Genomic DNA, 19,704 nt, shown 5'->3' with positions numbered 1-19,704 from the left:
AAGGTTCAATAAATCTAAAAATATAAAATAATAAAATTATATAAACGCATAAAAACACAAAGGAGGTTTAAGCACGTAAAATAAACTTTTGTAATAGTTTATTTATAATTCCTTACACAGTTAAGGGGATATAGAATATAAGTCTACTATTCTTTAGGGGCCAATCTTTCACAAATATGGAGCCCCGTCTTAACAATATTATTGTGATAGTCCACTGCTGCATATTTACGCAATGGATGGATTTTCCATAAATTTTAGGCTAGGTTTGGCAATATGGTGTTTTTTCTTTCCTTTTTTTTTTTCTTGTTTTTCATTTATCCATTGTCCCCCCTCTCTTTTTTTTCCTTCCTCCTTTTCCTATTATTATATATAGTTTTTTTGTTTTTTGTTTTTTATTGTTGTTTTCTTGTCTGTTTGTTTGTTGTTTTGTTCTTTATTATTGTTTTTTATTGTCTTATTATTTTCTCCTACATGTCCCCTTGTTTTGTCGCTATGTCACCTTGCCCGCGGGACCTCTTCCCTGTATGCGTCTATGTTGATTCCAGCGATTCCGGAGTACTTCCGGTGTTTGGCACGCAGTGTGTGCCTTGTGAGCATGCGCGCCCTGCTGTTTCCGTGGTTTGGAACGCAGGGCGCGCCTGCTCGGCGGCGCACATTGTGGCCTCTTCCGTTCTGGCATTTGGCACGCAGTGTGCGCTTTGTGAGCATGCGCGCCCTGCTATTTCCGGGTCTTGGAACGCAGGACGCACCGTCTCGGCGGCACACATGGGTATGCATCATTTCCGGCCGCTATACAGGCCGTTACTGTGAACTATGGCTGGTGCTCTCTCACAGCTCACAGCAGATTTTACTGGGTTGCCCCCATTCTGTTCTGTCTCCTCCCCTTCTCCTCCCATGACCACCTACATGGAGGGTCGCCGCCCCCATATTCCACTGTGCCGCCCACAACACAGGTGATTTAGATTTCATTTGTAATTACCATGTGCATACATAAGGATCTACTGTGGCATTCAGGAAAAGGCACCCCTGAGGAAGCCAGCAGAGCCTGGCGATACGCGTTGGGCTTGTTTCCTGACCACCACGCATACCCCCACTACGTCATCTTTAATGATAAGTATTATAGCTCTCCAATAATTTTATTGTTGATGGATTACATGCACTTTACTTCTTTATCTATTTGTATGTGTGGGGGAATGTTCATGGTGTTGTGGTGAGTCAGGCGGGCGTGTGTATATGATTTGCGCACATGGCCCAGATTCATTTTATACAATGTTTTAATTATTTCTTGTTGTGTCTGTTGTCCATAATAAATTTGATACTTTTTTAGATGTGCGGCTATTATCTCGGTATTCTTTTCTCTTTTGAATCATGTTCGCCGGCAAATAGTTCGGGACAACTCTATTCCCCCGCCGGAACAGCCTGCCGGAGAAGACTGCCACTAATGTGAAAGTAGCCCTACGGGTCAAATTCTGACCAAATAACTAAAGTGTGAGCCTTACAGGTCAATGTTAGCGTCAGGTATAAAGAACTGTGCAGTGGCCCAAGATCCTACTATAGCGTGATAGAGCGCACTCCTTTTACACCGTCGTCAGCTGATTCCCCATAGATTTCTACAGACCCTGTTCTATTAAATGCTTATACAAGTAGAGCCCCCGACAGAGTGGAGCGGGTGTCCGCAGTAAGTTTGTGTTGACGTCGCTGTTTATTTTGCCCTTCTTCTCATCCGTCATAAGAAAACCCCAAAAAAAATGGATCCTGTCTTTTGAGCATCTGCCTTCACATGGTCAGCATTTGGTCAGTAATCCGTCAGTGATCAGAGATGACACGTAATTGGAAAGTTTGCATGTCTTCTTTGTTTTGTACCCAATTCCTGCTTCGGATTCCAAATCATGAGCATATCGTGATACAAAATAGGGACCATGTCATACAGGCCTTACAGCTGCTACACAGACAGAATCCGTTGTGTTTCTCTTTTTTCCGACCTTCTGACAGATCAGAAGGGTCAAATAAGTGTCAATGTCAACAAGACCAAACAGGGACAGTAGTGGCCCCGTCATAGAGTGGGGAGGGTGGCAACAGCATGAGGAGTCAACCCAATGGCAGGGATCTCAAGTCTCCCGGAGGTTCAGGGAGTCTCCCGCTATTAGATAGCGGCTCCCTGACAGCCGCATGTAAAACAATATATCCCGGAAAGGGTTACTGATAGCAGAGCAGAGAGATAAGAGAAGTGACAGGACAGAGTTTAGATTACAGGTTGAATTAACCCTTTAGGGTCAAATTGGCTTCTCAAGGAGATATATATGTTAAAGGGCATCCCTCCTTCTGTCTCATTCAGTAGCTATAGAACTATTGAGAGAGATGTATTTTTAAAAAAAATACATTTACACATTTAACCCTCCATTTTAATTATATTATTTACCCCAGTGTTAAATTCACCCTCCTGGATGCTTGTTTTTTTCCTACAGTGGGGTAGATAATTACACACAGGGTTTTAAAGAATAAACTTCCTGACTCAGACCAAGAGCCGACTCAGCGAGTGAATGGAAGCATCCGCGCATGCGCATTGCGCAACCTAAGCTTCGGTTCACTTGCTTCTTGTCAGCTCAGCGAATGAACCGATTCATGTGAAAGATCCAAACTTCCCATCTCTAGTTTACTCGCAGTAAACCTTTCCGACAACCTGTAGCAGTGTCCCCTTCTCGGCGCGTGCGCACAGTGCAAGAAGAAGCCGATGCCAGCAGTCCGCAACGGCGCATCAGGCTGAGCCTGTGCGCACGCGCGGGATCTCAAAGTGGGAGGAGGGAGGGAGAGGCGGCACTGAGGAGTAGAAGGCAGCGCTGGGCACGAACGACGATGCGTGCGGCCGGGCACCTTGCATCCACAGACCTCCCCTGCTTGGGCACCTTAATTCAATGATTGACAGGTTAGTAAAACCTGTTTTTCCGCAGAATAAAGCCACAAATAGCTTTTATAAGGCCACCTTAGAAATCAGAATGCTACCCTGGACATGAGCAGATGTTTAGCTCACAGGGCTTATAGGTGGTGACAGAATCCCTTTAATCATATACATAAATAGGATAATTTGGGGCAGGGTAATGAGCCCAGTCCTCCACACCATAGAGCACAGTGTGCAGATACTGCAGATGGCTGGAAAATGTAATAAAAAGTTTGTGAAAGAAAAAAAAAGAAAACCTCCCTGAAATGAGTTTTTGCAGGTTGGGATGTCTGCAATGGCCCAGTCATAAAGTGGTGAGGTGAGGGGCAACAGCAGTGGCAGTAACAGCACAAGACAGTGGCAGTAGGAACAGATGGCAGCAGATGCAGCAGTTGTGTGGCATCAGGCAGGTGGCAGCATCAGAATGGTGGCTGAAGAGGGTGGACATAAGTAATAGGTCATTTTTCACAATGTTTTGGTGTGGCACCCAGAATGTCTTATGAATCAGGCACTGGCGTGTGGAAATCCTGGCTGATCCATGCCTGATGCATCCTTACAAAGGTCAGTGTCTCTACATTTTGGGTGGAAAGGCAAGTTCTACTTGGGGTAACTATTAGTGTTTAGCGCGAATATTCGAAAAGCTAACTTCGAGAATTTGCGAATATTTAGAATATAGTGCTATATATTCGTTATATCGAATATTTGGCATTATTTTCCATCGGAACACATGATTTCTCTCTGCTTCTTGCTTATTGGCCAATTTGAAGGAAGCAATGTCAAGTTCACAACAATACTTAGTGCAATACTTATACTTATACTTAGACCTGCTAAAATGTGAAGTTGCACGTAGTTCGAAAAAACAATTCTAATCACTGCGGATTAGCGCAATCGCAAATATATTGGAGCACTTGACTTTATCTGCATATAAAGCTATTGTAATGTTCTGCCGTGCCAACCATTTTCTCCAGTCTCAGGAGAAACTCATGAAACTTCTAGCAGCTTGAAAAATGTAGCCAAAGTGACCCACGCCTGTATTTCGTGTTACGAATTTGCATTACGTGATTTTTACATTTTTCACAATCAATAAAATAATCTCGAATTCTCTAATTTGCTAATATATGATGAATATTCTACAAAATACTTGTGAAATATTGCGAATTCGAATATAGTCCCTGCTGCTCATCACTAGTAACTATGCCCCCCGCTCCAGTAAGCACCCTCTCTGATGCCACACTACTGGCCAGGCAGGAAAGCTTGTCCAGTGTAAACTCGACCAGCTGCGGCCACAAATCAAGTTTGTCTGCCCAGGAGTCCAGGGGATCTTTGATGTGTTGTTGCAGGGTGCAGTCTAAGTATACCACCAACTGCTGGTTCAGATTTTGCTCCATGTCCTGCTGCTGATGGAGCTGGGTGGTTTCTTCAGTAGGCGGGTAAAGAAAAGTGCTCATTAGAGACTCCAGACTTAGGTCACTGCTGATGGAGCTGGTGCTGCTCTTGCCCCTTCCTCCAGCAGTTATGGCAGTGAAACTTGAGCACAGAGGGCTCCCTGGTCAGACCTTCATGAGGATAGGCGATGGCGCAAATAGGCAGCGACCAACTGACTACAGTAGCTGTTGACTGTCCTCTATAAGAGCCGACATCGTACAATACTTTCTGAGCAGAAGGAACAGAAAAAGAAAGAAGCAGGTTGAGGACAGGTGGGGACACAAAGATTGTTCTTGGGCCATGCCAAGTAAACATAGTATGATAGGAACCCACGACTCCTGGCTGAAGGTGTCTGATGTCAGTTGAGATGATGTTGAAGACTGAGTCAACCATTCAAGGACAGCTGGGTTGCTGGTCAAAACACGACCACTGGATGACACTGGCAGCTCTGGCCTGTCGCTGAGTATACTGCTACCACAGCCATTTTTCTGTTGCTACTTCTGCCAGCTCCAGATACATTTTTGCCACTGCCTGTTCCCTTAGAAGGGCCTGTCACCTGTCTGTACTGAGACAGTAACTGTAAGGGTAATATAGCAGTAGTGTCAGGCTGCGATTTCACCCCAGAATCAAGGATGAATGGAATTATTCATGTATAAATGAATGTGAACACCCCACAATCTGTAGGCTGCAATTTCTCCCCAATTACACAATTAAGGATTAAAGGATTAATTTAGATATAAAAGAACGTAAACACCCAAAATCTGCCGTATCAGACCGCATTTTCACCCCAATAACAGAATCAAGGATTACAGGAATTACCTATGTATCAAAACAGGCAAACAACCTAAAATATGTAGTATTAGAATGCAAACCCCAATTAGTGCAGCAAGGTGTAATAGAATAGCTTTTATTAGCCAGGCTGTACACTGTGCAATTGTCCGTGCTCTATCCCTATATTGTGGTTAAAGCCTCCCTATTACATCCTTACACTATGAATATTCTGTCCCTGAACTGCTAAATAGTAATGTTTTGTAAAAAGGGGGTCATTTACTATGCTGAATTACACCTAAATTAGGCATATTTCAGGTGCAGATAGTGGCACAACTAACCTATCTGCAACTTTGCCCCACTCACGCCAGGTCTAAAGTTTTAGGCGGGGAGGCGGAGGGGCCAACAGACCCATCTCATTTACTATTTTCTACACCTGCTTCAGGAGTGGAAAGAGGTCTAAATGTAAGACCACTCAGAAGCTGCGTCTAAAACGCCTGTATAAATAAATGTGCTCCAAAGTCTTAATAAATCACTGTCCCTATTCCCTGTAATGTCCCTCTCTGCACTAAGTTCACTATAAAATGGCGGAGACAGAGCAGGAGGAGACTTTTTATAGGGCTGTGACATCACAGAGGCTGGCTGCTGATTGGCTGCACGGCGTTATGAGTGATCCCTCGTTCCCGAGCTTCTTTCTTTAACTTTGTAACGTGCAGCAGCCATGATAGAAAAAAATCTGATTTATTTCCAGAAAGTACATGGAAATTGGGCTTTGTGACGAATCAAAGTTTTCCTGAAATTCAGATCAAATTCCACTTTGTCAACTTCGGTTCGCTCAACACTAATAGTAGCAGCTGGACAATAACACTGTGAGGGTGACATGGGACAAAACTGCTATGGACTTTATAATGGATTTCCACCGTGGATTATAGTAGGAGGCAAGTGGATGTTTATCTGCATGGACATTGACCTGTGGTGCAGATGTAATGTTTTACCCTTTGCAATGCTTCGGGTGAAATCTGTGGCAAATCCAGAGCAAAATCCACAACAAAACTGTGTGTATCTCATGTGGATGTTTCTGCTGCATTTTGCAGTGTGCCCCTTGTAGATGTACCCTATAGAGGAACCAACTCGGGAAACCCTTCTTTACATATTGCATGTCCTAAAGGTCCGGAGTATTTCTGTTAAAACAAGTTATCAACTGATCACAGGATAGGGGGAAACTATCAGATCGTCTGAGTTCCTACCACTGGGACCTCCACTAGTCATGAAAACAGGGGCCCGTACCCCATGGAGCACCCTGAAACTGACACTGTACTCAGACCATCCTGGACCCTCTCAGGCCCTCCAATAGAAGTGAACGGAACTCTTTCCAGTCCATCCGCTTTGTCCATTTCATGGGCCCCAGAGGGTCCTGGGCAGTGGCGTACCGTCAATATAGGCTCCTATGGGGCCCATGAGGTTAGGGGGCCTGGCCAGGCTGCATGGCTCCGCCCCATTTCCGACCTGAATACATGCTGCATACGAGTAACAGTAGAGAGATAAATACCGGCCGCAGTCCCGTGTCCTCCTCCTGATTCCACACCTCCTCCTTGCCCCTGCTGATAAATGGCATTGGCCTCTGCCCCCTGTCTGTCAGAACAAGTCAAGTACAGCTGGCCAATAAGCAGGGAGATGCTGTGCTGCCTGCGCTGACACCTGACCTCCGCTCTGTGCTCTGCCGGGGTGAGGTGTTACAGTCCAGCGCCTTTGGAATGAGAGCAATGTGAGAGCCCTCAGCCCATCCATCTTCCGTGCAGCCCCTGGCTGAGGTCCTAGATCCTAGTGACCTGCAGGAGACTGGAGAGCATGGACAGATTCAACCAGCAGACGAAAGTGACTGCGCTGCAATGTGGAGGGAGGAATATGAGGAGGTCTGTGTGGCTTGCAATAGTAGTAATAGCTTACTATAAGTGCAAGACACACAGCATCTCTGCCATATACATACAACCCTTCCCTCATAGACCCAGCACCAAATGATAGTATAAAGCCACGGCACTCCAATGATTCTTTATCTTCTCTAGTTTATTTGCACCTTGATAAATCAAGGCTATATCAAGCTTAATAAAGACTGGACAGGTCGAAACGTTGCTGTTTTTGCTGCAAATAAACTAGAGAAGATAAAGAATCATTGGAGTGCCGTGGCTTTATACTATCATTTGACGTTTGTGGGGACCAAGAGGCTGGGACCCGACACTGCAGGCACCACCACAGATTGGATCATCTGGAAGTGTCCAGTGAGTAGTGCTGTCTTATTGCTATATAGACCCAGCACCCCCATAGATATACAACCCACCCCACCCATGTATGCTTCAAGTCCTGAGGGACGATCCATTCCCTGCCTCTCATTGCCCATATATATTATTTTTTTTTATATATATATATATATATATATATATATATACAGCAAACAAATCGGACTGCACTCCAAACGGTTCTTCAGTAAAACAGTGTAAGTTTATTCACCCATGCAATGGCAAAAGCGACGTTTCGGCTCTTACATGAGCCTTTCTCAAGCATGCTTGAGAAAGGCTCATGTAAGAGCCGAAACGTCGCTTTTGCCACCGCATGGGTGAATAAACTTACACTGTTTTACTGAAGAACCGTTTGGAGTGCAGTCCGATTTTTTTGCTGTCTATAAGTGGGTAAGCACCAGTTACCATACTTGGACTTTACACCCGTCCTTCTTTACTATACTATTTATTCCGGTGGTGCTGCCGATAGTTTTTTACATCATATATATATATATATATATACAGTATATATATTTTTTTTTTTTCCCTTCCTGCTCTGCTATATACAGTCGTAGCCAAAAGTTTTAAGAATGACACAAATATTTGTTTTCACAAAGTTTGCTGCTAAACTGCTTTTAGATCTTTGTTTCAGTTGTTTCTGTGATGTAGTGAAGTATAATTACACGCACTTCATACGTTTCAAAGGTTTTATCGACAATTACATGACATTTATGCAAAGAGTCAGTATTTGCAGTGTTGGCCCTTCTTTTTCAGGACCTCTGCAATCCGACTGGGCATGCTCTCAATCAACTTCTGGGCCAATTCCTGACTGATAGCAACCCATTCTTTCATCATCACTTCTTGGAGTTTGTCAGAATTAGTGGGTTTTTGTTTGTCCACCCGCCTCTTGAGGATTGACCACAAGTTCTCAATGGGATTAAGATCTGGGGAGTTTCCAGGCCATGGACCCAAAATGTCAACGTTTTGGTCCCCGAGCCACTTAGTTATCACTTTTCCCTTATGGCACGGTGCTCCATCGTGCTGGAAAATGCATTGTTCTTCACCAAACTGTTGTTGGATTGTTGGAAGAAGTTGCTGTTGGAGGGTGTTTTGGTACCATCCTTTATTCATGACTGTGTTTTTGGGCAAAATTGTGAGTGAGCCCACTCCCTTGGATGAGAAGCAACCCCACACATGAATGGTCTCAGGATGCTTTACTGTTGGCATGACACAGGACTGATGGTAGCGCTCACCTTTTCTTCTCCGGACAAGCCTTTTTCCAGATGCCCCAAACAATCGGAAAGAGGCTTCATCGGAGAATATGACTTTGCCCCAGCAGTCCATTCACCAAACTTTCTGCAGAAGATCAATCTGTCCCTGATGGGTTTTTTTTGGAGAGAAGTGGCTTCTTTGCTGCCCTTCTTGACACCAGGCCATCTTCCAAAAGTCTTCGCCTCACTGTGCGTGCAGATGCGCTCACACCTGCCTGCTGCCATTCCTGAGCAAGCTTTGCACTGGTGGCACTCCGATCCCGCAGCTGAATCCTCTTTAGGAGACGATCCTGGCGCTTGCTGGACTTTCTTGGACGCCCTGAAGCCTTCTTAACAAGAATTGAATCTCTTTCCTTGAAGTTCTTGATGATCCTATAAATTGTTGATTGAGGTGCAATCTTAGTAGCCACAATATCCTTGCCTGTGAAGCCATTTTTATGCAACGCAATGATGGCTGCACGCGTTTCTTTGCAGGTCACCATGGTTATCAATGGAAGAACAATGATTTCAAGCATCACCCTCCTTTTAACATGTTAACCCAATCAGCCTGACATAATGATCTCCAGCCTTGTGCTCGTCAACATTCTCACCTGAGTTAACAAGACGATTACTGAAATGATCTCAGCAGGTCCTCTAATGACAGCAATGAAATGCAGTGGAAAGGTTTTTTTGGGATTAAGTTAATTTTCATGGCAAAGAAGGACTATGCAATTCATCTGATCACTCTTCATAACATTCCGGAGTATATGCAAATTGCTATTATAAAAACTTAAGCAACAACTTTTTCCAATATTTATGTAACTCTCAAAACTTTTGGCCACGACTGTACATGTACAGCATTGTGATGGCGAAGGCTCAGAAATTGAGCCTGCGCCATCAGCGGTTGGTATAGCATACTGCTTCAACTGTCAAGACTGGAGCTAGTTCCAATTGCACCATTTTAACACTTACGATGCTCTGTTTGATAATTGCAAACATAATATATAATACACATAAAATTTTAACAAATGTTTACAAAAAAAGCAAAAATATCTACAAAATAATTTTTTCTCAATTAGAGCCGGTGTCCATTCCTTTATTTCTTTTTGCGGATAGAATGCTGACCCATTCATTTCAATGGGTCTGCAAAAAATGTGGACTGCACACTGTGTGCTCTCTGCATCCGTATGTCTGATGTCTGTTCCATAGTCCCGCACTGTTTTGCGGACAAGAATAGGCATTGTTACAATGATTCCCCCCAAAAAAACACGTAATCTGTATTTTTTGCAGATTCGTATTTTGCAGACCGCATCCAATTTTTTTCATCTATATCACCCCGCACCCTCACTAATCAGCTTTAATAATTGTACTTTTTATTGGCGGGGGGGGGGGGGGGGCAATTCTGAGTTTTGCCATGGGGCCCCATGATTTCTATGTACGCCCCTGGTCCTGGGCTCCCATTCTCATGATCAAAAGGGTGCCAATGGTGGAACCTCCACCAATATGATAGTTATCCCCCCTGTGCATGAGAAAAAAAACTTGTTATAACTGGAATAGCCATTTAAGGAGGGTAAAATATAGTCTGCTGGCTAATAACATATACATTATGGGAAGAATGTGCTAAGTCTGAAGTTTCTTACTTCCGTTTTAGTAACAAAATCTAATGGTGTACGATGTGCCAGAATTATTTAGCGATGATAATTCTGGAGAATGGTCAAGAGTTCCGTGCACGAGAGGGCAAAATCTACACCAGCAACCATCGTAGATTTCAGGTCCAATTTTAGGAGCACATGTAGGTTAGGCTGGTTTCACACTTGCGTTGTCCGGATCCGGCGTGTACTCCATTTGCCGGAATTACACGCCGGATCCGGAAAAACGCAAGTGAACTGAAAGCATTTGAAGACGGATCCGTCTTCAAAATGCGTTCAGTGTTACTATGGCAGCCAGGACGCTATTAAAGTCCTGGCTGCCATAGTAGTAGTGGGGAGCGGGGGAGCAGTATACTTACAGTCCGTGCGGCTCCCGGGGCGCTCCAGAATGATGTCAGGGCGCCCCATGCGCATGGATGACGTGATCCATGCGACACGTCATCCATGCGCGTGGGGCGCCCTGACGTCACTCTGGAGCGCCCGGGGAGCCGCATGGACGGTAAGTATACTGCTCCCCCGCTCCCCACTACACTTTACCATGGCTGCCAGGACTTTAGCGTCTTGGCAGCCATGGTAACCATTCAGAAAAAGCTAAACGTCGGATCCAGCAATGCGCCGAAACGACATTTAGCTTAAGGCCGGATCCGGATTAATGCCTTTCAATGGGCATTAATTCCGGATCCGGCCTTGCAGCAAGTGTTCAGGATTTTTGGCCGGAGCAAAAAGCGCAGCATGCTGCGGTATTTTCTCCGGCCAAAAAACGTTCAGGTCCGGAACTGAAGACATCCTGATGCATCCTGAACGGATTTCTCTCCATTCAGAATGCATTGGGATAAAACTGATCAGGATTCTTCCGGCATAGCGCCCCGACAACGGAACTCTATGCCGGAAGTGTGAAAGACCCCTAAATGAGTTGGGCTGCAAGAGTTCTGTCCTCACCCTGACCACTTTAGTAAAAGTAGCGAGTGCACAAAGTTACACATTAATTATAATAATTCTAGATCCACAATTAATATCATCAATTTGTAACCAAGCAATTCAAAAATACTTTTTTTTAATCCCCAAATATCATGAGTACTATCAAGGTTCTTATAAAATATTGCACATTTTATTGAACATTTTTAAATGACATAACAATTCATAGTAACTGTAAGGAAACTACTACATCACACCAATGACAATCAGCATTCGTAACAACCAAATATCACAAGGAATGCCTGAAATTATAGTCTATAACCATTAAAAAATATCACCTGCAATAATATTATATCCATGAAAGATCACATATCCATAATGCTAATAGCCTATTAGTTTAAGATCCCATTCTGGATAATTAGTATCTCAAAACAACATATTACAAGTAGACAATATAATGCATTGCGATATTTATATGGCAGAACAACCCCTTTGTTTTAGTAGTTTCCCTACAGTTACTATGAATTGTTATGTAATTAAAAAATATTCAATAAAAGTTACACATGTTGGTGAAAATAGCACTTGCTCCAAAATGCGGGAATTTTCTACACCAAAAAAACAATTGTACAAATTCGATACATTCCCCTCTATATGTTTGAACATTTCTGGTATAATTAATCATGTGTAATAGCATTTTCACTGTTTGCAGTAAACAAGCGCTGTATGGCAGTCTCCTGTGCTGTGTGCAGGGGCGGACTGAGCGGTCGGGCACTTCGGACGTGGTCCGAGGGCCCGGCCGGGATGGGGGCCCGCCGCAGCAGTGCAGATAACGTCAGACGTCACTGTGTTCCTTCTGCACCGCACTGACGTCACACACACACCGCCGCGCCCGGCAGCGCGTGTGACAGTTTATTTTCAAGTTAGTTAAATATGATTGATTCTTGTCTTAGCGGACCAGGCCCCCTCGCTAATGTGATCCTGATCTTACTGTCTCCTGAAGTCTCCCGATGTGTCTGGGAGACTTCAGGACTTCATGTTTCAGAGGCAAAGCATTTACCCTCACAGCCATAAAGGCTGCCTGGCCAATAAATGAAAAAATATGAGACTTCTACTGTTGTAGCTGGCTAAGTGTACATCTATACACATGACAGCTGCCCCAACACACCCAGCACTGCTATATCTCTATATGACAGCTGTCCCAGCACACTCAGCTCTGCTATATCTATATATATGATAGCTGCCCCAGCACACCCAGTTCTGCTACATCTATACACATGACAGCTGCCCCAGCACACTCAGCTTTGCTATATCTCTATATATCTATCTACTGTATAGCAATACTTAGAGATATATAGATGTAGCACAGCTGGGTTTGCTGGGGCAGCTGTCATATATAGAGATATAGTAGAGCTGAGTGTGCTGGTGCAGCTGTCATGTGTATTAGATGTAGCAGAGCTGGGTGTGCTGGGGCAGTTATCATATATAGAGATATAGCAGAGCTGAGTGTGCTGGGACAGCTGTCATATAGAGATATAGCAGTGCTGGGTGTGTTGGGGCAGCTGTCATGTGTATAGATGTACACTTATCCAGCTTTAACAGTAGAAGTCTCATATTTTTTCAGTCATTGACAAGGCTGCTCTTATGGTTGTGTGGTTAAGTGCTTTGCCTCTTATACAGAAGGTCGTGAGTTCGAATCCCAGCAGAAACTTTTCTGAAATATAAGCACTGACTCCATATATGGACATACAGGGCAGGACACAGGAAGAGGCTGCATCGCATCGCTGACATGGAGGTAAGTAGAAGTGTTTATTATTTTTGTTTTAATACCCAACTGTTACTGCCATGGGGGGAGCAGGAGGCACTTGATACTGGCACATGGGGGGAGGGGGGTTGGCACCTGATACTGGCACATGGGGGAGGGGGGTTGGCACCTGATACTGGCACATGGGGGGGAGAGGTTGGCACCTGATACTGGCACATGGTGGGGGGGGGGAGAGGCACTATGATACTGGCACATGGGGGGTGGGAAGGAGAGAGGCACTTGATACTGGCACATTGGGGGGGAGATGGCACTATGATACTGGGACATGTGGGGGGAAGAGAGAGGCACTTGATACTGGAACATTATTGGGGGGCATTATGGGGGACACTAGGCCGGCAGCCTATCAGAGGCCGGACACTGAGGGGCATCTACTGGGGCACTATATATGGGGCATTTTATACTGGTACATTATGAGGGGCACTAGCAGGAAGGGGGAGATGAGCACTATGGGGGAATTTACTGGGGGCACTCTATAGGGGTATTTTATACTGGGACATTATAGGGGCACTATGGAGACATTAGCTCAACTGGGGGCATTACAAGGGGGTATTTTTGCACTGTCACATTATAAGGAGAATTATTTCTACTGGGGGGGCATTATGGTGGGCTTTATTACTCCCCCATGGTATGACCCCCTAGTAGCAGCACCAGCCTCTCCCTGCTCTGCTATCCCTCTGCCCCTTCTCCAAATCCTTATTATAAAATCTTTCTCATTAGGATAAAACACAACATCAGCTCCGCCGAGCCCCCAACCATAGTGTTGAAGTGGCGTCTGAGATCCCCAAGGGTCAAGACAAGTAACTGTAAGTTTTCATGTGAAATATGTTTATGTTATACACATATAGCCTACACTGTGCCCCACAATATACAGTACACCTCTACACTGTGCCCCACAATATACAGTATACCGCTACACTGTGCCACACAATATACAGTATGCCGCTACACTGTGCCAAAGGAGTGGGGTTTACACAGGAGGAGGGAGGTGCGAAGTGTGCTGGGGGGGCCCTTACAAATATTTGCTGTGGGGCCCAGTCACTTCTAGTTACGCCCTTGCACACCGCAGCGCTGTTCGCGCACTCATTGGCGCTGTGGGATTTGCGGGAGAAGGAAGGGAACTCTGAGGAGCGTGGGCACAGAGTTCGCTGAGGTAGTGGTTTTTGGTTAAGTGGTAGCCTAGGCATCTTTACATCTCAGCTATGTCTGGTCTGAAAGAAATTGAAAGACTGTGCTGGGCTGGAGGCGCTGCTGTTGCTGTGGGCTGTGGCAGGGCCGGGGTGAAAAGGGGAGAAAAATAAGTTATAAAAAAGTCTGATAAATACCAGTGTGAATGAAGGACTGTTAAAAGGGGTTTATAACTACTGAAGGCCCTTCACAGTAGTTATTAACCCGTTTCAGCAGTCCCCCATTCACAGTATTTATTAACCCCTTTCACTAGTCCCCTCCAGTGAAGGGGGGACTGCTGAAGGGGTTAATAAATACTGTGAATGGGGGACTGCTGAAGTGGTTAATAAATACTGTGAATGGGGGACTGCTGAAAGGGGTTAATAAATACTGTGAATGGGGGACTGCTGAAAGGGGTTAATAACTATTGAAGGCCCTTCACAGTAATTATTAACCCCTTTCAAATGTCCCCTGTTCACAGTATTTATTAACCCCTTCAGCAGTCCCCTCTTCACTGAAGAGGGGACTAGTGAAAGGAGTTAATAACTACTGTGAATGGGGGACTCAGGACTGCTGAACTAGGTTAATAATACAGTGCTTTTCCATCCCGCAGAGTCCAGTAAAGCAAAAGCGCTATAGTGACGTATTTTTTTTCTTGCCGGGCACTTACTGGGAGAGGGGCGTCGTTTATCAGGTTGAGGATGTGGCCTAGAATGTCCTCCTTTTTGGGGTGAAGCAAGTGGCCACCCTAGTCGCGAATCGTAATACTTACTTGTATAGGATAGGAATCAGGAGGGGCCTGGTCCTGTACACGTGGGTGGGGCTTGCGGCAGAACATGGGTGGAGCCTGTAAGGGGGCCCTTGATTTATTTTGCCCGGGGGCCCTGAGGCTTCGCAGTCCGCCCCTGGCTGTGTGTTCTGTGTGTACAGGTATTGTATGTCATTATACCAGAGTATTAATTTATGAATATGTTTGTTATTGAGGTGGAGCTGTAGTTTCTTTAGAAGGTTGCATTGTGCCTCTCCTCTGTCAGAGTTGCGCAAGTCTAGAAAAGTATTCATACCCCTTGAACTTTTTCACATGTTTTCACGTTGCACCCACAAACTTAGATGTATTTTATTGGGATTTTATCTGATCGACCCACACAAAGTGGCAACTATATGTGAAGTAAAAAGAAAATGATACATGGTTTTCAATTTTTTTTTTAAATAAATAATAATCTGAAAAGTGTGGCATGCATTTGTACTCTGATACCCCTAAATAAAATCTAGTGTGACCAATTGCCTTCAAAAGTCACCTAATTAGTAAATAGAGTTTACCTGTGTGTAATTTGTTCTCAGTATAACTCCAGCTGTTCTGTGAAAACCTCAGAAGTTTGTTAGAGACCATTAGTGATCAAATGGCATCATGGGAACACAACAGACAGGTCAGGAAAAAAGTTGTGAGGAAGTGTAATGCAGAGTTAGATTACAAAAACATATCCTAAGCTCTGAACATCTCATGGAACATTGATCAGTCCATCATCCGAAAATGGAAGGTGTATGGCACTACTGCAAACCTACCAAGACATGGCCATCCACCTAGACTGACAGCCCAGGCCAGGAGAGCACTAATTAGAGAAGCAGCCAAGAGGCCAATGGTCACTCTGGGGGAGCAGCAGAGATCCACAGCTCAGGTGGGAGAATCTGTCCACAGGACAACTATTAGTCGTGTACTCCACAGATCTGGCCTTTTTAAGGAGGAGTGGCAAGAAGATAGCCATTTTTGAAAGCCGGCCATAAGAAGTTCTGTCTGCAGCTTGCCACAAACCATGTAGCAGACACAGCAAACACGTGGATGAAGATGCTCTGGGCATATGGGACTAAAGTTGAACTTTTTGGCCTTAATGCAACACTGTGTAACATGGTGATGGCAGCATCAAGCTGGGGGAACGCTTTTCTTCAGCAGGGACAGGGAAGCTGGTCAGAGTTGGTGGTAAGATGGATGGAGCTAGATACAGAGCAATCCTGGAGGAAAACATGGTAGAGGCTAAAAAAACTTGAGACTGGGGTGGAGGGGATAACCTTCCAGCAAGACAATGATCCTCAACATCCAGCCGGAGCTACAATGGAAGGGTTTAGATCAAAGCTCTCCATTCAATCTGACTGAGCGCAAGCTATTTTTCAAAAAAGAATGGGCAACATTTTTAGCCTCTAGATTTGCAAAGATGGTAGAAACATACCCCAAAAGACATTCATCTGTAAATGCAGTAAAAGATGGTCATACAAAATACTGAATACAAATGCACACACTTTCCGGATCTTTTAATTTGAAAACCATATATCAATTTATTTTCACATACTTGATACAACACATAATTTGTGTTGGTGTAAAGCATAAAATCCCAATAAAATGCATTTAAGTTTGCGGGTGTAACATAAAAAAGAATATGTAAAAGTTCAAGTGGTATGAAAACTTTTTCAATAATATGCAAAAAAAAAAAAAACATCCACAGTTATGGGTCTTCAACATAGTGAAAGCCAGACATCCCTCCAGGGAAGGAATACCCAAGCAAAGGGGTGTTGCCATTTTATTGATCACCAGAATAAGGGCTCATGCACACGACCATTGGTGTTCCTTGCCCATATTGCGGACTGCATTTGCGGATCCGCATCACACAAGCACCGTTCCGTTGTCATTCATTTATTTCAATGGGTCCGCAAATCCGGAGAAGCGGAATGGTGCTGAACGAAAGCACGAAACGGAACACTACGGAAGCACTACGGAGTGCGTTCTGGGATTCCGTTACGTGCCTCCGCACCGCAAAAAGATAGAACATGCTCTATCTTTTAGCGGAACGGAGGGATCGCGGACCCATTTAAGTGAATGGGTCTGCGACCCCCATCGCCTGCTCCACGGAAGGTGCCCATAAATTGCGGACCGCAATTTGCAGTCCACAGCACGGACATGGGACACCAACGGTCATGTGTATGAGCCCTAATAGTAAATATGTTACTTACGAGATAACATTTTTATGCACTGGTTCCAACAAAGAGAGCAACAAATCTCATCGCAAGAACAATCTGCATCTGTAAAGCACTGATTAATCGCAGCAAATGGAGGACAGAGTTCTGGGGCCAAAGGGCAGAACCTGGAATGCCCTGCAAGAGATAAAAAAATAAGTATAATCCAATGATATAAACACAGATTACACTGCAAAATAAGATCAGATACCAGGGAGGAGAAATGTACAAAAGAAGTAACGAGATACAGATTCATAATAAAATGACAAAAGAAGTGGTACTGTGCAGTGTCCATATATACAGAATAAGAGCAGATACTGAGGAACTCTTTTTAATTTTATACAAAAATACAAAAACTTTGCCATAAAATTTCCAAACAAAATATAAAACAAGGTATAAAGTATATACACTTACCCTACTGGCCCAGCTACATGCATACTATCTCAATCATACCTACTAAAAAGAGAAAATGAAACCTAGCCTAACGTAAACATCCGATCCGGCTGAACCCCGACTATAGGGAGAGGTATAAGCAGTAGAAAGAGTGAAGTGCTTATGCCGCTGTACAGAACACTGGTGAGACCTCACTTGGAGTATTGTGCGCAGTACTGGAGGCCATATCTCCAGAAGGATATAGATACTCTAGAGAGAGTTCAGAGAAGAGCTACTAAACTAGTACATGGATTGCAGGATAAAACTTACCAGGAAAGGTAAAGGACCTTAATATGTATAGCTTGGAAGAAAGACGAGACAGAGGGGATATGATAGAAACTTTTAAATACATAAAGGGAATCAACTCGGTAAAGGAGGAGAGAATATTTAAAAGAAGAAAAACTACCACAAGAAGACACAGTTTTAAATTAGAGGGGCAAAGGTTTAAAAGTAATATAAGGAAGTATTACTTTACTGAGAGAGTAGTGGATGCATGGAATAGCCTTCCTGCAGAAGTGGTAGCTGCAAATACAGTGAAGGAGTTTAAGCATGCATGGGATAGGCATAAGGCCATCCTTCATATAAGATAGGGTCAGGGGCTATCCATAGTATTCAGATATATTGGGCAGATTAGATGGGCCAAATGGTTCTTATCTGCCGACACATTCTATGTTTCTATGTTTCTATATACAAATTTATACAAATTGTTTATAACAGAAAATAAATGACAACTTGTCACAATAAATAATAACCAACACAAATTAAATAATCATAATAGAAATATCAAATAACAATACATTTTTTATATATATATATTTTTTATTTTTTATTTTTTTTAACACACACATTTATGAGAAAACACAAACCTATACTATCCCTACCAATCTATCTATCCTATCACCTTCACCCAGGGCCAACCTCCGCCTCTTGTCCCTCCATGAGGCCAGCCCTTCCTCCACCACCCACACCCAGCCCCTCGCCTCATGTCCTCCTATGTCCGCATAGTCCAGGGCTGGATGCAGGCCTCCCCACACAAAAATATGAACCCCTCCCCCACCCAACCTAACTACACCCCACTTACCCTATCATACAATATATACATCTTATAACAACCATATCAATCTATACAAACCAATATTAAAATCAACCCGAAGGCCCAAGTTCAGTCATTTGCAAACCTTTTTTCAAAAACTCATCCTAAATACAAAACAAAAACCTAATGTGAAAGCCTCAGCCCAACACCAGGAAAAGTGCTACTGAGGCTAAGGCACATCAAAGGTGAAGCCTCTCCAGAGGTAAGAGACCCAATCCGTACCCACCTTCTCGCACTCAAGAGAGCGAACCTTCGCCAGGTCACCTAGAATGTTCCTACACACCTCTTCCACAGGGAGGACTTTCTGCTGGGTTGAAACTAAACACTGTGCGTTCCATGTGAAGTACCTGATCACTATGCTAACTATAAAAGCTGTGCATGGGTCCCTTCTTCCCAAACCTTTGAATGCTCCATAAGCCCATTGCGCATAAGAGAGGTTGGCTAGCCTAGGCCAGCCAATGGATGCACCCACCCGTTTGTATACCTCTGTATTAAAGGGACACTGAAGCAGGAAGTGCTCCATACTTTCCAGTATGTTGCCACACTCCTCCCGGGGACAACCCCTTTCATCAGAGTTCCTGTACTTCAAGTTGTCCCTTACATACAGCTTCCCGTGAAAGCAGCGCCAAGCCAAGTCCCAAAACTTCAAGGGGATCCTTGCCGAATTTAACAACTGTAACCCCTTGTTTAGATCCCGGCTTGGGCAATCCTTAAGGGCCAGGGGCTTCTGGAAGTGGGTCAACAAGACCCTCTCACAAAGGGTCTTGATTTCCCTCACTCCCAAACCCCACCGGAGGATCACCTTCAGTATCGGGGTGACATAAGCCAGAAGATATCCGTGAGGTGTACGCAAATCCTTCACTTGCCCTCCTGTCTCCCACTTATGGAAGAAAGGCCGAAACCAACCCCTGCAAGAGACTACCCACGGAGGAGCCCTCTCTTTCCAGAGGTTTGCCAGGTTGATCTTAACAAAGG

The sequence above is a fragment of the Bufo bufo genome, chromosome 4 (assembly GCF_905171765.1).
Source record: "Bufo bufo chromosome 4, aBufBuf1.1, whole genome shotgun sequence".
In the NCBI taxonomy this organism is placed as follows: domain Eukaryota; kingdom Metazoa; phylum Chordata; class Amphibia; order Anura; family Bufonidae; genus Bufo; species Bufo bufo.
This window is presented reverse-complemented; position numbering follows the sequence as displayed.